Genomic DNA, 18,782 nt, shown 5'->3' on the forward strand with positions numbered 1-18,782 from the left:
AGTTAGAAATCATGCTGGTATTTTCTGTGTTTTTTTAAAAATAAAACAAACAAACAAATAAATAAATAAATACAATTTTGGGTGTGCGAACCCCACCCGTGCCGCCGGGACATGCGATCTGTTAAATTGACTAATATAAAAGTGCAATTCTTTTATCTTTACCTTTTAAATATTTGGGAAACAGATGTGATTTACATCCTGGAAAGACTCGAGGATAAAAGATCATAGAGTAAGTAGTTGGTGCAGTAGTTAAGTGAGATTTTCTGTAGAATTGGAACTGAGCTTGTAGCAGCACGAGCCAGCATGTGAGCTGACCTACTTGTGATGTTCACTATTTTATTTAGCTTTTTGCCTCTCACTTCGCGTGCCAGCTCTAAAAATAATCCGTCTGTCCAGTTTTAGTGCTTTCCGTCCATCACGACACGACTCGTGACGTAGACCTTGTGCTATAGACGAGATCTGGTTCGTTAGAAGAAGCTTTCATTGGAAAAAAAAGTAAATAAAAAAGAACACTGAAAAGCCATCATGTCGTCATGCATTTTGTATGAATGTATCCAAAGACTTAAATATCTTATGCCCAGAATCTTCCAGAAGACTCCCAAGCTTTATGTTCACGTCTTAAATACATGTTTATCCCAGAAATTCTGTTAGTCTTTTATCCTGCGCTTACACTGTGAAAAAAAAAAATGTTTCCTAAATATCTCTATGTAAGACTTTCCTGGTTCAGGATCAATAAGGCAGACAATTCTATTTATTTTTGCTTTTCAGTGTTTTTGGTGTACCTGCCAGTTTGATCTTCCTTCTCTACCTCCACTTCCGACGCTTGGAACAGGAAGTAGTGATTGTACGGGATACAAACTTATTCCATGTTGTACAGCATGATTACTTTTTACATACGAAAATAATGACACATGACGACAGTCTTTGTTATGTTTGAGATGAAAACAAAATATCTGGACATGGCCATAGAGTGTATAACAAATCATGTACATTTGGTCGACGCTCTTGTCCAGAGCTACTTATCTAAGTGCTTTAAAGTCCTTAGTGCTAAGAGTCTTTTTACACCTGGTCACCTCATGTGTTGTCTCTGATTCGATAGCTATCTGATCTGTTAAAACTGTTCCATTTACATTAGGCCACATAAATGCGTCTCGGCGAATCGGATATGGAACCGATCTTTCTACTCCCGCCCAAAATGCAAATATTTTTTACCTCATTTCCGGGGTAATAGAAATGGAACACGCTTTGGTGTATGCGGTTTTCAGAATGCAATCGAAAAGAAGACGAAACAACTCGTTACGACGGTTATGCCACAAAATACAGCATTTACTGTTTGCTGCATTTTCGCTGGCGGCAGCAGCGCATTTTAAGGCCCAACGAGACACCTGGTGAAAGATCACTTGCGAGTGACGTACTTCCGTTTGGGAGGAGTTTAGCGCTGACGTATGTGGCTTGAACGACGCATTAATTTGCACCTGTCCAGTTTCATCTGAAATGCGTCCCAGACCACCTCCTGAAGGGGTTCGAACGATCGGATTTATATCCGTCTCAAAAAGGTTTCCGAGGGGATTTAGACCTGGTCTTTTTACCATCAGATAGCTATCTGATCACAGAAAACACTTGAAGTGACCAGGTGTAAAAAAGCCCCTAAGAATGAATACATTAACACTGGTTCACTAGGTTACAGGATACCATTAACCTAAAACTCTGTTCAGGGTTTTTGTTTTTGCCACAAACAGGAAACAAAGTGCTAGTTTACAGGTAAGTGTCTCAGGAATTGAAAGGTCTTCATTCGTCATTTGAAGATGGGCAGTGACTCAACCGTTTGGACAGCTAGGGGAATTTTATTCCACCACCTCGGTGCCAGAACAGAGGTGCATCGTTTCAGTACTTCTTACCCGGAGAGATGGTGGGACCAGTCGAGCCATGCTAGTAGATTTGTGGGAGTGATAAGAGCTTTGACGTAAGAGGGAGCCGGTCCACTTTTGGCTTCCTAGGCAATCATCTTTGTAACCCATCGTTTATTCCTACAGTAGATAGTGCATGTGTAAAGAAGGCTTTGGCTGAATTCTAGACATGAATTCTCACTTAGAACCAAATTAAGAGTCCAAAATCTATGTAAAAAATGTATTTATTCAGATTTGTGTTAAACACCTGGTAAGTCTGTGCCTTAGTGGTTCACAGGCTTTATCTTTCAGTAGTCAGGCTTTATCAAGAGAGTCTATATCAGGGATGTCCACTCTTATCAAGAAAAGGTCAGCGTGGGTGCAGGTTTTCATTCCAACCAATCAGAAGTCACACCTGAGTCTATTGAAGACCAAAGATCAACTGATAAACAGGTGGAAACAAGTGGGGATCATGCACGGTTAAAATAAAAACCTGCTCCCAGACCTGCCGTTTGCGGGTGACACCTCGGTTTAGATCACAGTCTATAAACACAAGTGATGTAAAACAAACAAACAAACAAACAAATCAAACATAAAATGATCATTTTGCTGTCACATGTAATATGAGCTAGCCTAAAAGTAAGAATATAAACATGGGGAAAAAAATCCATCCATCCGTCCGTCCGTCTGTCAGTCCATACGTCAGTCCGTCTGTCCGTCTGTCTATCTATCCATCCATCCATCTATCCATCCATCTAGAGATAAATTAGACGACAGCAAACAGTGATGATAATCTATTAGAAATTTGGACAATTGATTAATAATAATTGTAATGATCACTTTAAGCTCCTCAAAACTGGTTTAATCTTTGTTTCAATTAAAGTTTGTTTCATTCACTGATGTTCACTATTTTGGTATGAAGTAGCTCAACCCCGAGTGCATTGTTTTAACATCATTTATACCGGTGTTTTTTTTTTTTTAGTATAAATTGTTCGTCACACGGTAGAGAGACGGTAAAAAAAGGTCATTTGTGGTTAATGTATCCGCACTGGTTGTGAAAAATTGCTCTACGTGTCACAAAATGGCAGATGATATCGCCGACATAATCTCTGTTTAATTTGACAGAAATATTGCTGTCACTGTGGTGCCACACTGCATCGTCAGGGCATTCGAGGAAACCCTCGCGGCTCGCCATCCTTCACCTCTGTGCCTGCTTTACAGAATAAAAAATAACCAAGGGACTCTGTCGCTCTCTCAGCACACACAGCATGGCCCTAATGGATAATAATACAGCAATGTCAAGTTGCTCATTATTGCTCTGGTTGGAGCACACACACACACACATACACACACACACACACACACACACACACACACACGCACACACGCACGCACACACACTCTGATGCACACACACCTCCATCATTAAAGAGGATGATGGTGATGGAGGCTGACGGCAGCCTCTGTGCATCTCCGATCCTGCATGCCCGTCATTTTGATTGACAGAGAAAAAAGGGGGGGGGGGGGCATTTTCCAAGAAGGTGAACCTGTGATTTCAAACACCTTTCAGCATAGGTATGGACTCTTAACGTTGTTTACATGAAGGATATCGTCATACAGAAATACTGAAATCAGCTCTCTTTAGTGTTAAGTTGCACCTGAGCTTTTCCTTTTTTTTTACAATTTGCTAATTTATTTTTTCTATTTATATGTCCAGAGCATGTTTTTTTAAATACTGGGCTTATACTGTGATGAACTGAGTATATACTGTACTTTAGATATACTTTTTTTCCTGAAAGTTACTGCATGAAGCCTCTACTGCTGAAGAAATTTGGATTTTGGTTATGATTGTTCCATTATTGAGTATTAAACATGCTCCATTACATTAGCTGATATTTCTCAGACTTATAACAGGAAAAGTACCTGTTAAGATAGAAATGATGAGGCAGATTCAGATGCAGATGCAGATGCAGATGCAGACGCACTTTATCAAAGACGGCTTTTATGAGAAGACAACAACAAATCCAAGACAGCAGGCAAGGTCACGAGAATCAATCGGCAGAGAGCAACTCATAGTAACTCATCTTCACTGAGGAGTCATTGTGTGTGTGTGTGTGTGTGTGTGTGTGTGTGTGTGTGTGTGTGTGTGTGTGTGTGTGTGTGTGTGTGTGTGTGTGTGTGTGTGTGTGTTTTAATCAGTGGCTTGTTGACTGTGAACAGGAAGTGAGTGTCTGTTCTGGGGAATGTAGTCCATGTTACTAGAGGCTGCCTTTCATGTGATATAACAGCAGCAAGATGGCAAGGAAACCTTAGAAAGAGAGAAAAAATAAAAGAAATATAAAACTTATTTGATCATGATTAACAAATCAAATAAATCATTAATCGCATTTCCTGTTATTTCTGTTTTCTGTTATCTTTACTTTTTCTTCTTCTAACGCTTTTATGGAAATGATTTATTCTAAAACATTAGGTAACTGTGCACAAACAGCTCCAGGGCTCCATCCTGAGTATGTTCATGTTCTCCTAATGTCCACATGGATTCCTCAGGTTTCCTGCCAGCTAACAGAAACATGCCGATAGGTGGATTGCTGACTCTAAATTGCCCCTAGGTGTGAATAAGTTTCTGAGTTTCTGTGTGTGTGTGTGTGTGTGTGTGTGTGTGTGTGTGTGTGTGTGTGTGTGTGTGTGTGTGTGTGTGTGTGTGTGTGTGTGTGTGTGTGTGTGTGTGTGTGTGCACTGCAATAGACTGGTGTCTCATTCAGAGTGAATCCCACTCTAGGCACCGGCTCCAATGCAACCCTGGCACCATCTGCAGAACCTTTTCCACATGATATTAATGTGAGTAAAATGTCATGATGTTTGAGATAAAACACAAAGCTTAATTTCATCACGTGATGTTCAGAGACTTCACAAGCCGTCATGTGAACAGTACGTGAAATCGAAACAAATTCGATCGACCTCCTGTCATATGAGTGGGGGAAAACTGATAAACACTTAATGATGAATGAATGAATGAATGAATGAATGAATGAATGAATGAATGAATTCTCCAATAGGTTGTTTAATAAATGAAATATTTAAACTTGCACTTACAAAATATAAAAAAAACACAGTCTGTGTGTCAGTTTATAGACTGATTGTAATTAGACCGATCTAATAAAAACCTGGGGAGCACGGTGGCTTATTGGTTAGCACGTTCACCTCACAACTCCAGGGTTGGGGGTTAGATTCCCACCTCCGCCTTGTGTGTGTGGAGTTTGCATGTTCTCCCTGTGCCTCAGGGGTTTCCTCCGGGTACTCCGGTTTCCTCCCCCGGTCCAAAGACATGCATGGTAGGTTGATTGGCATCTCTGGAAAATTGTCTGTAGTGTGTGAGTGTGTGAGTGTATGAGAGTGTGTGTGCCCTGTGATGGGTTGGCACTCCGTCCAGGGTGTATCCTGCCTCGATGCCCGAAGACGCCTGAGATAGAAGTTTGGATAAGCGGTAGAAAATGAATGAATGAATGAATGAATGAATGAATGAATGAATGAATGAATAATAAAAACCTGTGTGAAATCTTCCTCTAATTGAAGCCGTTTTAAATCTGATCGGTCAGGAGATGATTTCATTTTCTATATCAGCAACTCAGACAGTAGCATCGGACGGTTTATATATTAAAACGCTCATTCCTTTTTAGCGTTTCTATAGTAACAATTCCTTCAGGGACGTCCGTAATCTAAACCTAAAAATGTGTCGCTTTATGGAACATTTATGGAAGGAGTCTCTAGTGTCAGTGCCTTGTAGCATTCTGACTTCTTTCCAGTTTCCAGTTTGGCAGTAACATGAAATACTGAGTCATTTTCTTGTTATTTATTTCATGAAAGATAAAGTAAAAAAAAATAAAAGAGGCACTGGTGATAGAAAGACTGTTTATGTTAGGGGAAAAATATGCCGTACTCCAAAATTTTACTAACTACCACTTTACTAAATCGTTCCATTCCGCCATTTCTTCCGTTTTTTTTTTTCTTCCTTTTTCTAAAGAGCACTTCAGTACTACTTTTTTTTCCCCCTAGCGCACTTGCTTTTGCACATACGTACAGCGAGCTGTCTGATCTTCCTACGTCTTTATGTGAAACAATTAAGGGCCTGTCGAGTGAGGTCAAACAGAAACACTGTGAAAGGAAGCTTGAATGCAAAATTGATTTTTTTTTCCCCATTTATTCATTTCTTTCCCCCCATCCTGGTCCTTTAAAACACTGAAGTGAATGCTCTTTGCCCATGTAAAAAGAGCCCATTATCAAAGCATTACGATGCGATTAGACTGACATTTTCTTAAGAAAACCAAGAGCAGAGAAAGCAAGCTAGAGAGAGAGAGAGAGGGAGCGGGAGAGGGAGCGGGAGAGGGAAAAAGAGCATTATGAAAAAGAAAGAGGGACTCCAGATCTTATCACCAGTCTAGCACACATACTGATCTTTGAAGCCGCTTATTACGGAGGGTGCTAAGAGGACAAGCGGGCCGGTGTTCAGATCAGAGGAATGTTCGTAAACGCACCTGCTAGATTTTTCTATCGTGTCACGTCAGTCAGCATCAGCTCTCGCGGTGCTCTCGCATTTTTTAATACCGCACCGTCTTCGTCTCTCATCATCAACAGGGAGTCTTAAAAACTTTGAGTAAAAATGGTTTTAGGAGGGACAGGGGAATGTTTTGTGCGTCAAACGCCTCACGAGACGTCAGTGATTTACTGTATGGATTATTAAAGTGATGAAAGATCTGCAAGTCGAGAGCAAATCAGTTAAATTGATGCTCTTGGTAAAGTTTATGTAACTATTCAATATTAGTGATGAGCAATTCATTATATCATGAGGTGAATGAATAAAACTGGGGCATATTAGCTTTTATTACCACCACATATACTTTACAGTAGAATTCTTTGGGTTGGAGCACAGGGGGAGTTATGATACTGCCCCGCTGGAAAAGGGAGGGTTAGGGGCCTTGCTCAATTGCCCAGTAGTGGCAGCTTGGCAGCACTGGGGCTTGTACCCCAACCGTCTTATCAACAACCTTGAGCTTTAACCGCTTTAAACACACACACACACACACACACACACACACACACACACACACACACACACACACACACACACACACAGTTTGTTTTTTTTTTTAAAGATTTTTCCAATAAAAGAAGGTGGTTATAGACTAACAGACGCTTCCTCTAAAGTTTTATCAAGATAACAGAAGATTTTAGTGTCATCCAACCAAATAAAACTGATGCAGTACACAGTGAAATGAAACAAGGTTCCTCTAGGACTCTAGATGCTAAATGGTGCTAATGGTGCTAAAGACACAGAGCTACATCAGACTTCATAGAACTAAGGACAAAAACTGCAGATTAAAACATCTAAGACAAACTCATGTTCTCAAACTGTTCCTCGTGCTGCTTCACCAGACACAGTAGACTGCATGCACAGGATTGTTCACTTAAACTCCTTCTGGTGAAGACGCATGTAATTACTTTCTATAAGGCGAGTTTTGGTTAAATACGTGTTGTGATCATGTCATATGACATGTCTTGGTTTAAAACTGTATTCTACACTATTCTACACTATTCTACACAGTTCTACACTTGTTAATTTCTGAGATCATTTAATATGGAGACTCTGGAGAGATTGTGGTTGACTGCTGTTGCTGTGATTGACAGGTAGATTTCAGATTTCAGAGAGTTCATTTTTTGTAGAGGTGTGAGGTAAGGTGTGAGGTGAGTTGTGGGGTGAGGTTTGATGTGAGGTGTGAGGTGAGGGGTGATGTGAGGTGTGAGGTGAGGTGTGAGGTGAGGATTGATGTGAGGTGTGAGGTAAGGTGTGAGGTGAGAGCTGAGGTGTGAGGTAAGGTGTGAGGTAAGGTGTGAGGTGAGGTTTGATGTGAGGTGAGGGGTGATGTGAGGTGTGAGGTGTGAGGTGAGGTGTGAGGTGGGGTGTAAGGTGGGGTGTAAGGTGAAGTGTAAGGTGAGGTGAGGTGAGGTGAGGTGTGAGGTGTAAGGTGAGGTGTGAGGTGGGGTGTGAGGTGAGGTGTGAGGTGACTATTCCTTTTTCAACATGGTCTCACACTTTCCATCACCTCTTCTCTTCTCTTCTCTTCTCTTCTCTTCTCTTCTCTTCTCTTCTCTTCTCTTTCATCATTCTTCTAGTATTTACTTTTCTGTTTCTTTACTTCATTCACTCTGTTCCTTCTCTTCTATTTCTCATTTATTTCTTCTTTCCATTCTTTTCTTTTCTTTCTTTTTTCTCATCTTTTCTTATCATTTATCTCTTTTTTCCTGCCTTTTTGGTTTGTCTAGTTTTCTAGACTCTTTTCTTTCTTTTTTGTTTTTTTCTCTTTTTCTCTTTTGTTTTCTCTTTTCTTTTCTTTTCTTTTCTTTTCTTTTCTTTTCTTTTCTTTTCTTTTCTTTTCTTTTCTTTTCTTTCCCAGTCTTTTCTCTCTTTGCTAGCCATCACCGTCATTTAGTCAAAGTGTTAATTAGCAGCCATGCTACATTTTAAGGATTTACAGAAATCACACTGGTGCAGGAGGAAGAGATGAGGAAGGGATGAGGAAAAGGACGGTAAGCTTATTATGTCAGTTGAAGATGGATTATTAGTTGGCAGAAGCGACACCTGTTCTTGACTGGCATCCTCCGTTAAAGGTCATCTCGCTACAAGTAAACACATTTAAATGCCTTTTCAGATCTCTGTTTATAATGACGCTCTAATAAACAGCACAGATTACATTATGTGGCAGAGGTCCAGAAATATTTACTGCACAGCTCCAGTGTTGTGGAAAGGCACAGTGAGAGTGTGTTGGTTGATACTGTTGTCTTTTTCACCGTGCGTGTCGGCTGAATTCAGCTCTCAGGCTGTAATGCCATGGTCAGGCTCGTTAAGAGGATATCATTATCACGAGCTTTCGGCGGTAAGCTGGAGATTTAGTTAAATATAGTGGCCTTGTTTTGTTGGCCTTTTTTTTTTTGTTGTTTTTTTAAGTTGAGCCGATCCCTCCCGTGACAATTTGCTTGCATCGAGCAGCCAGCATTTTCTTTCCTTTCACACTCACAGCCAATCTCAAGACTAGCCGGGCCTGGGGAAGCAATTTAGGAAGGGACTTACATGTTTCAAAGCTTGCTGGGAATTGTGGAGCAGGCGACAACCCAAAGCATTAAAGCTGAGACACTCACCAGCATGCTGTAAAGAGCTGGAGCTTGTCTGCTGAAGAGATATTTAACGGCGAGAGATACAGATGCACGGATTTACGAGGAAGTAAAGTTGTATTTTCCATTTTTGATCATTTTTAAGGAGACTTTTTCTTTTACTTCAGTTAACAATTATCTATTAAATTATGACACTGTACATTCTATCCTTTTATAGTTACACTAAATGTTGTGGAACATCTGTGTAACAAGTTCCTATTATCACTTCTAACAGCTCTAACCAGCTTCTCTCTCTCTCTCTCTCTCTCTCTCTCTCTCTCTCTCTCTCTCTCTCTCTCTCTCTCACCTTCCGACCAATCAGAATTGAGCATTCAATCATGCTGTTATAAACACATTTATAAACATCATTTTATTTGTTTGTTTGTTGTTTATATTTTCATTTCATATATTTCTCTGAAATTAATTTTTTTTATGCAAGAGTTTTTTTTTAATCTTTATATATATATATATAGTTGTATATATTGTTGTTAGTATGGGAGTTACTATTTATTTTTTATTTTTTGTGTCTATTTCTCCATTTCTTTATTATAGAGGTTTTAATAATATATATATATATATATATATATATATATATATATATATATATATATATATATAAATATATATATATATATATATATATATATATATATATATATATATATATATATATATATATATATACAGTATATAAGATATAAGATAATCATTATAATAAATGGAATTGTGCCCAAATAAATGCATTTTTTTGTTGCTGGAGAATTTTAACATCATGATATCACAGACATGAAAGCACTCACGATAGTTTTTTTTATATTCCACACATCTGGAGTTCTAGCCATGTGTCTTTTGCTTCTTCTTGAAAATTGTATTCTCAGAAAAACACAGATAGAAACCTTGAAAATGATTTTTGTCTTTTCCTCCCACTAAGCACATCTTGGCTCCACTGTACTTCCAGTCCTAATTAAATAAGATCACGTCTTAATTAAAGAGATCATGTCACACTCGCTTTCTCGTGCGGGCGGAAAACAACACCAGACACAAAACTCTTTTCTCTCACCAGCGATTATTTGTGATCACGCTCACCATCGGCGTGCGATAAAGACGAGCTTCATTTACATTCTCTGTAGGAGGGAAACATTGTTATGTCCCTTGGCACTCAAAGCCCGTGGCTATCTGCGCACAGGATCTCGGCAACGTCTCCATATTTATGGAAGCGTCTTGTGTCTCTGAGCAGATCGTTGAGAGCGATAAGACGAAACGGATGAGGAAATAATTGCTCTCTTAGGTGGGAAGTGTGACACACGGCCGAGCGAACACAATAGTGAGACTCATTTTCAGAAGGAAACTTCCAGGAAAGGCAGGGAGAGATGATGAAATGGTGTGTATGCGATGGAGCAAGAGCTGCAGGGCAGAATATTGCTTGTTTGTAGCGTATTAATAGTAATGTGGGGCTTGGCTAAGAAAAATACAAGATAGCAAAAATATCAGGACTTGTATTTGTTATACAGGAAGTGAGAATATAGGTGTTGAGAGCAACATTTTGGCTCATTATTTGACTTGAGCTGTGATCTGACTGATGGACACTTTTAGCTTATGGGTGAGACTGAATTTCATATGGGTGGGGCTAAGTCTCATATGGGTGGGGCTAAGATAGGATTACTTCTCTTATGCATGGGGCTACATCGATTATGGGTGGGGCTTAGTCAATTATAAAACAGACTACTTCTCTTATGGGTGGTGCTACATTTATTATGGTTGGGGCTAAATCTAATAAGGGTGGGGATCATTCTTTAATGGGCGTGACTAATTCTCTGATAGGTGGGCTGAAATCTCTTATGGATGGGGCTACGTCTATTATGGGTGTGACTAATTCTCTTACACATGGGACTACTTCTCTTATTGGGCTAAATCTCTTGTTGATTGGGCTAATTCTTCGATGGGTTGGGCTAATTGTCTAATAGGTGGGGCTAATTATCTTATGGGTGTGGCTAAGTCGATTATGGGTGTGGATAATTCTCTTATGGGTAGGGCCATTTGTCCAATAGGTGGGCTAATTCTCTTATGGGTGGGGCTAAGTCGATTATGGGTGTGGATAATTCTCTTATGGGTAGGGCCAATTGTCCAATAGGTGGGGCTAATTCTCTTATGGGTGGGGCTAAATCGATGTTTTTTGCTTTTTGGTCAGTGAATTGTCAGGTTATTTCTTGAGACTGTAATTCTTAAACTTTACTAATGCACTTTACTAAACTTTCTAATTCACACAAGTTGCATCAGATAGAAAACCAGTTAAGATGAAGGGGTGGGGCTTGCAGGTTCCATTTGTAGCTTTTGGTTTGCAGCATTTAGACAAAATGTTATGAAACCCCTCTTGCATGAATCTCTGTGAATTTCATTTGATTGGCATGAAATGGCTAATAATTCCTTTTCTTTCCTCTCTGTCTCTCTTTCCCTTTCTTTCCTGCACCTTGCTGACATTTGAGGAAGAGCCGGCCTGGGTCAGGCTGCGAGAAAGAGGGAGAGAAAAAAAGAGGAATTTAACCCCAGGAAGAACTTAAAACACTGGAAAATGTCCTCTCCGATTCAGAGGCGATAAGTTCAAATATCAGCCTTTCTTCTCCTAAACAGGATGTTATTGCTGTCCGCTCCGTCTGCCAAAGCCTGCTGACCCACAATTCCTTTCTGCCTTTCAAAACGCCGCCATTTCAGAAATGCATCCGTGAGTAAGGATGTCACGAAGGTCCTCCTAATGTCTTGTTTGGTCACCCAAACAACAGTACACAGCCGACAGCATCGGCGGTGGAGTTAGGGTGAGGTGGGTATTGGGGTGGATTTGGGTGGGGAGGGGGTGTGAAAAGTGGCAACTTAAATGATTTGCAAAGATTATATGCAAAGGGAAGCAGGAGACAGACAGAAAGACAGACGGGCGGATAGAAAGAAATTAAGAGAGAGAGGGAGAGAGAGAGAGAGAGAGAGAGAGAGAGAGACAGAGAGACAGAGAGACACAGAGAGAGAGAGAGGGTGTCATCTAGTGGTTGGTTGATTCAGCAAGGGAAAAAAACACAAAAGAGAGACACAGAATATGTGTATCACTTTGATCTGTATTATTTGTGCTGCCAGTGTCCGCTTTTGTTCTCCAATTCATCCTGCACTGATTATACGAACAGCATTCAAATATCAATTAATTAACTGTGCAGTAAGTCGACAGATTCATTCTAAATACGCATCAGATTGCAGCAGCAAATGAGTTCTGCAGCATGGGGACCGGTGGAGGCAGTGTGTGTGTATATGTGTGTGTGTGTGTGTGTTGCTGATTATCATCTGACACGTGTGTTTGCAAATCTTTTAATTAAGCCATGTAGATCACATGGAGGCTCCTGTGGAACTGTGTCATGTGTACTGTAGAGTTAGATGCAGGAATGATCAGGGTTCATGGAAATTTTTTCACAATAATCTAGACCCGATGCCCTTGAATCGTCGGGTCTTGTCGTGGAAAGGATTTTGACGTGTAGAAGATCCAGAAATCTCCACACAGACTTAACCAAAAAAAAATCCCTTTATATTATTTTAACAGAACTTTTAATTGTGTGTTTTTATTTTTAATAAAAACACTTCTGTATTTATTGTTTTGTTCTATGACATTTGTGTGTGTGTGTGTGTGTGTGTGTGTGTGTGTGTGTGTGTGTGTGTGTGTGTGTGTGTGTGTGTGTGTGTGTGTGTTTTACTAGTGTTAATAGCAATATTAAATAATTTATTTTTCATGAGAATAGAAGAAAGAAACAATATTCCAATCAATTACTTATTTTTTTTTCTTTTCATTTGGATTAATATTAGAAAATATAATATTCCATGTTTGTTCAAATTGAAAGATATTCATTCAAATCTTTACCACATTACTACAGTAGAAATGTTCCACCTTTCTTCTCTCCTTATGACACATGGACAGAATTATAGAGCCATACAGTATATTGCCATAAAACAGCTGTTACTGAACTCCGAATTCAAAACTGTAGCCGAAAATAATCCCATCAGTGTTGTGTTGTGTTTTGTTGTGTTTTGTTGTGTCGTGTTAAATCCATTTTATTACAATTTTTAAAAAAAAATGCATCCATGCAATTCAATAATCTCATTATATTTTTATTACTCTGTTGTTTAGCATTAAAGTGTTGAATCTATACACACTGTGTTTGACTTAACGCCTTGCATACGATTCAAAACTGAGAGCCATAAATGTAAAATTAATTCAATTCAATTTTATTTGTAGAGCACGTTAGAACAACAGACACGGTTACTGTACAACGACAGGGTTATTTTTCATGAAGTCATGAATTTAAAGCGCCCATTTGGGTCAAGCTGGTTTCATATAAACAGTGTTGGTAATGATGTTAATGCAAGAATGAGAAAAAATGTAACAATGACAAAAAAAAAAAAGATTAAAAATAAAGGCTATGAACATACACACCAAAATAAACACTGAATCTAAGAATAGAACAGTGCTTCTAGTCTGCTTTAGCATCTACAGTTAACAAGAACTAAACAACCTGCAACGTTTGGAAGTGTGAAGCAAAAGAAAGAGTACAGGGAAAGTAAAAATATAGCTACTACAGGCCCATTGTTCTAGATAGCACATTGTACTGCCATTTTAAAGCTAGTACACTTGTGTGATATCTATGTGCAATAAACATTGCAACCTAATAATAGTATTAATAATAAATAATGAAGGATTTCATTTGACTCGTACATGAGAGCAGGACAGACAGAACATTATTGCGTCCTTTAGCCTCCCCCATGTGATGCACACATTACATCTATATGATTACACATTTGCGAGTGCTTGTTTCCCCCCTGCACAGTTGTATGTGTGTTTGTATTCTGCCACTGCTAAATGCCAAGTCCCCTAGGTTCAACCACAGCCTGGTGAGGGTTAAGCAGACTCAAGCAAAGCGTTAAGCTCCCAACAATGAGAGGCGGCACATGTGAAGGGGAAACAATTAAATTACGCCTTGCATGAAGTTTGCTTTTCATTTTGGGAGGCAAATTCGGCACCACGGCTAATCATTATGCTGTCGAACACGATTCGCCGAAAAAATATTCAAGAGCTTTACGTGCCTCACTGCCCCTTCTGTATTGGAAAATAATGGGCCTCTATCCAATTAAAAACTGCATTAAAATCGAGGGAGTGTTACGCGCACTCCGCCGCTATCTTTGCGATTAAAGGCTTTTCTGCTTGTGCAGATGCCGACTGAAGCTCGCGCCTCGTCTCTGTCGAGCTGTGCCATCGTCTGCCCGACGCTGGCACCTGGCACCATCGACAACACACAAATTACTGTTTCCCTCAGCGTGTGCGAAAACACTGTGAAAACATACCTTTACTATCATTCAGATGTAGAGATCTTGCTAGTAAATTCTTGCTTATAAACAAAAGTAGGCCTTTGGGAAATGGAATTAAATAGTAAACAGTATGAAATAACAAAAATAACATGGAAATACATGAAACCCATAGATGAATATATCAAGTATCTTGCTTACCATTTAAACATATAAGTCTAGATACATTTTGACATTTAATACATGCTTGTTTTTTATCCTGACAGACAGCTGCATGTAGGTGTGTGTTCATGTATCTCATGTAATATGCAACTTCACCTATATATATGAAAATATATCATAATTACATAATTACACCATCTTAATATCTTCAGGACATTTAAGAACTGTGAAAAATAATTTTACAAATTATTTTAAAAAATATTTATATTGAGATATAGTTTAAATTTCCCATGCTGTATTTAAGAGGCTTTATACATTATGTATTAAATATTTTATAAACAAACACTATATAGCAATATACTGAGTGCTAAATTAACATGTATCTCTATTGTGCTGAATAAATAGCGATTTATGGTTATAGGGGATTGTTGTTTATTATTTAAGATTTAATCATAAGTAAGATTGTGTATCACTGTAGATGCATCAACAACTAGGTCAGATAGGAACCTAGAGATAACATAATAAACTACAGAAAATACTACAGAGTGTATGTGTGCTCTGGAATTCATCTAGTTCAGTGAACTGTTCTTTTTTTTAAAATAATGCATAGTTATAATAAAAAAAATAAAACAAATATATATTTTAAAGTACATCATTTAAAGAAACACAGCTATGACTCACTGCTGCATTGCATTGTTCAGCTCTTAGTGGAGGTAAATGCTCCCATCTGCTGGTCTACTGGTGAATTTTACAACACAATTTTTTTTTTTAACTTTTGAATTGAATTTTTATAGCAAATAATATCACTACTATGCATAATAAACTGAAATAAAGATAAGGAAAGAAAAAATGTGTACATGAGAAGGTTCTCAGACTTTAGCATCCTTTCGAGACCTCAGCTCCGACAATGCGACTGGGAGCGAAAGAGGCTGCTGTCGGGTGGAAAAGTGACACGAGAACGTTAATAAACTTTGATTTGTCTGCATGAGGTTAAAGATTTTTTTGTACTCTATTAAGAAAAGAAGATGGACAGAATATATTTTTAACAAATCACACTTTAGTGATGAGCATGAAGTGTTAGGGTTAAGGGTTTCCAGTGTGTTACAGGAGATTTACAGTGTGTTACAGTTTTACAGTGTGTTACAGAATTTCTACAGTGTGTTACAGCAGTTTTACAGTGTGTTACAGTTTTACAGTGTGTTACAGTTGTTTTACAGTGTGTTACAGTTTTACAGTGTGTTACAGCTGTTTTACAGTGTGTTACAGCAGTTTTACAGTGTGTTACAACAGTTTTACAGTGTGTTACAGTTTTACAGTGTGTTACAGCAGTTTTACAATGTGTTACAGTTTTACAGTGTGTTACAGCAGTTTTACAGTGTGTTACAGTTTTACAGTGTGTTAAAGCAGTTTTACAGTGTGTTAAAGCAGTTTTACAGTGTGTTACAGCAGTTTTACAGTGTGTTACAGCAGTTTTACAGTGTGTTACAGCAGTTTTACAGTGTGTTACAGTTTTACAGTGTGTTACAGGAGTTTTACAGTGTGTAACAGTTTTACAGTGTGTTACAGGAGTTTTACAGTGTGTAACAGTTTTACAGTGTGTTACAGTTTTACAGTGTGTTACAGAATTACTACAGTGTGTTACAGCGGTTTTACAGTGTGTTACAGCAGTTTTACAGTGTGTTACAGTTTTACAGTGTGTTACAGGAGTTTTACAGTGTGTTACAGTTTTACAGTGTGTTACAGGAGTTTTACAGCGTGTTACAGCAGTTTTACAGCGTTTTACAGCAGTTTTACAGTGTGTTACAACAGTTTTACAGTGTGTTACAGCAGTTTTACAATGTGTTACAGTTTTACAGTGTGTTACAGTTTTACAGTGTGTTACAGCAGTTTTAAAGTGTGTTACAGCAGTTTTACAGTGTGTTACAGCAGTTTTACAGTGTTTTACAGTGTGTTACAGTTTTACAGTGTGTTACAGCAGTTTTACAGAGTGTTACAGTTTTACAGCGTGTTACAGTTTTACAGTGTGTTACAGGAGTTTTACAGTGTGTTACAGTTTTACAGTGTGTTACAGCAGTTTTACAGCATGTTACAGCAGTTTTACAGTGTGTTACAGTTTTACAGTGTGTTACAGGAGTTTTACAGTGTGTTACAGCAGTTGTACAGTGTGTTACAGCAGATTTACAGTGTGTTACAACAGTTTTACAGTGTGTTACAGCAGTTTTACTGTGTGTTACAGCAGTTTTACAGCGTGTTACAGCAGTTTTACAGTGTGTTACAGCAGTTTTACAGTGTGTTACAGCAGTTTTACTGTGTGTTACAACAGTTTTACAGTGTGTTACAGCAGTTTTACAATGTGTTACAGCAGTTTTACAATGTGTTACAGTTTTACAGTGTGTTACAGCAGTTTTACAGTGTGTTACAGAATTTCTACAGTGTGTTACAGCAGTTTTACAGCGTGTTACAGCAGTTTTACAGTGTGTTACAGCAGTTTTACTGTGTGTTACAGCAGTTTTACAGCGTGTTACAGCAGTTTTACAGCATGTTACAGCAGTTTTACAGTGTGTTACAGTTTTACAGTGTGTTACAGGAGTTTTACAGTGTGTTACAGCAGATTTACAGTGTGTTACAGCAGTTTTACAGTGTGTTACAGCAGTTTTACTGTGTGTTACAGGAGTTTTACAGTGTGTTACAGTTTTACAGTGTGTTACAGAATTTCTACAGTGTGTTACAGGAGTTTTACAGTGTGTTACAGTTTTACAGTGTGTTACAGAATTTCTACAGTGTGTTACAGCAGTTTTACAGCGTGTTACAGCAGTTTTACAGTGTGTTACAGCAGTTTTACAGTGTGTTACAGCAGTTTTACAGCGTGTTACAGCAGTTTTACAGTGTGTTACAGGAGTTTTAAAGTGTGTTACAGCAGTTTTACAGTTTGTTACAGCAGTTTTACAGTGTGTTACAGCAGTTTTACAGTGTGTTACAGTTTTACAGCGTGTTACAGCAGTTTTACAGTGTGTTACAGTTTTACAGTGTGTTACAGCAGTTTTACAGTGTGTAACAGTTTTACAGTGTGTTACAGCAGTTTTACAGTGTGTTACAGCAGTTTTACAGTGTGTTACAGCAGTTTTACAGTGTGTTACAGCAGTTCTACAGTGTTTTACAATGTGTTACAGCAGTTTTACAGTGTTACAGTTTTACAGTGTGTTACAGCAGTTTTACAGAGTGTTACAGTTTTACAGTGTGTTACAGCAGTTTTACTGTGTGTTACAGCAGTTTTACAGTGTGTTACAGTTTTACAGTGTGTTACAGCAGTTTTACAGCGTGTTACAGCAGTTTTACAGTGTGTTACAATTTTACAGTGTGTTACAGCAGTTTTACAGTGTGTTACAGCAGTTTTACTGTGTGTTACAACAGTTTTACAGTGTGTTACAGCAGTTTTACAGTGTGTTACAGCAGTTTTACAGTGTGTTACAGGAGTTTTACAGTGTGTTACAGGAGTTTTACAGTGTGTAACAGTTTTACAGTGTGTTACAGTTTTACAGTGTGTTACAGAATTTCTACAGTGTGTTACAGCAGTTTTACAGTGTGTTACAGGAGTTTTAAAGTGTGTTACAGCAGTTTTACAGTTTGTTACAGCAGTTTTACAGTGTGTTACAGCAGTTTTACAGTGTGTTACAGCAGTTTTACAGTGTGTTACAGTTTTACAGCGTGTTACAGCAGTTTTACAGTGTGTTACAGTTTTACAGTGTGTTACAGCAGTTTTACAGTGTGTTACAGTTTTACAGTGTGTTGCAGCAGTTTTACAGTGTTTTACAGTGTGTTACAGTTTTACAGTGTGTTACAGCAGTTTTACAGAGTGTTACAGTTTTACAGCGTGTTACAGTTTTACAGCGTGTTACAGTTTTACAGTGTGTTACAGCAGTTTTACAGCGTGTTACAGCAGTTTTACAGTGTGTTACAATTTTACAGTGTGTTACAGGAGTTTTAAAGTGTGTTACAGCAGTTCTACAGTGTGTTACAGGAGTTTTAAAGTGTGTTACAGCAGTTTTACAGTGTGTTTGTCATGATGAGACGCGGTGAGACAAAGGCGAGTGAGGATCTAAATGCAGTTTCAAGTTTTAATCCAAAACACAAATGAACAGGCAGGCAACACAAGGCAGAACACGGAACAAAACAGGAAACAAGAACATGGACAGGAACACACCA

Source organism: Tachysurus fulvidraco, chromosome 25 (assembly GCF_022655615.1).
Source record: "Tachysurus fulvidraco isolate hzauxx_2018 chromosome 25, HZAU_PFXX_2.0, whole genome shotgun sequence".
Taxonomy (NCBI): Eukaryota; Metazoa; Chordata; class Actinopteri; order Siluriformes; family Bagridae; genus Tachysurus; species Tachysurus fulvidraco.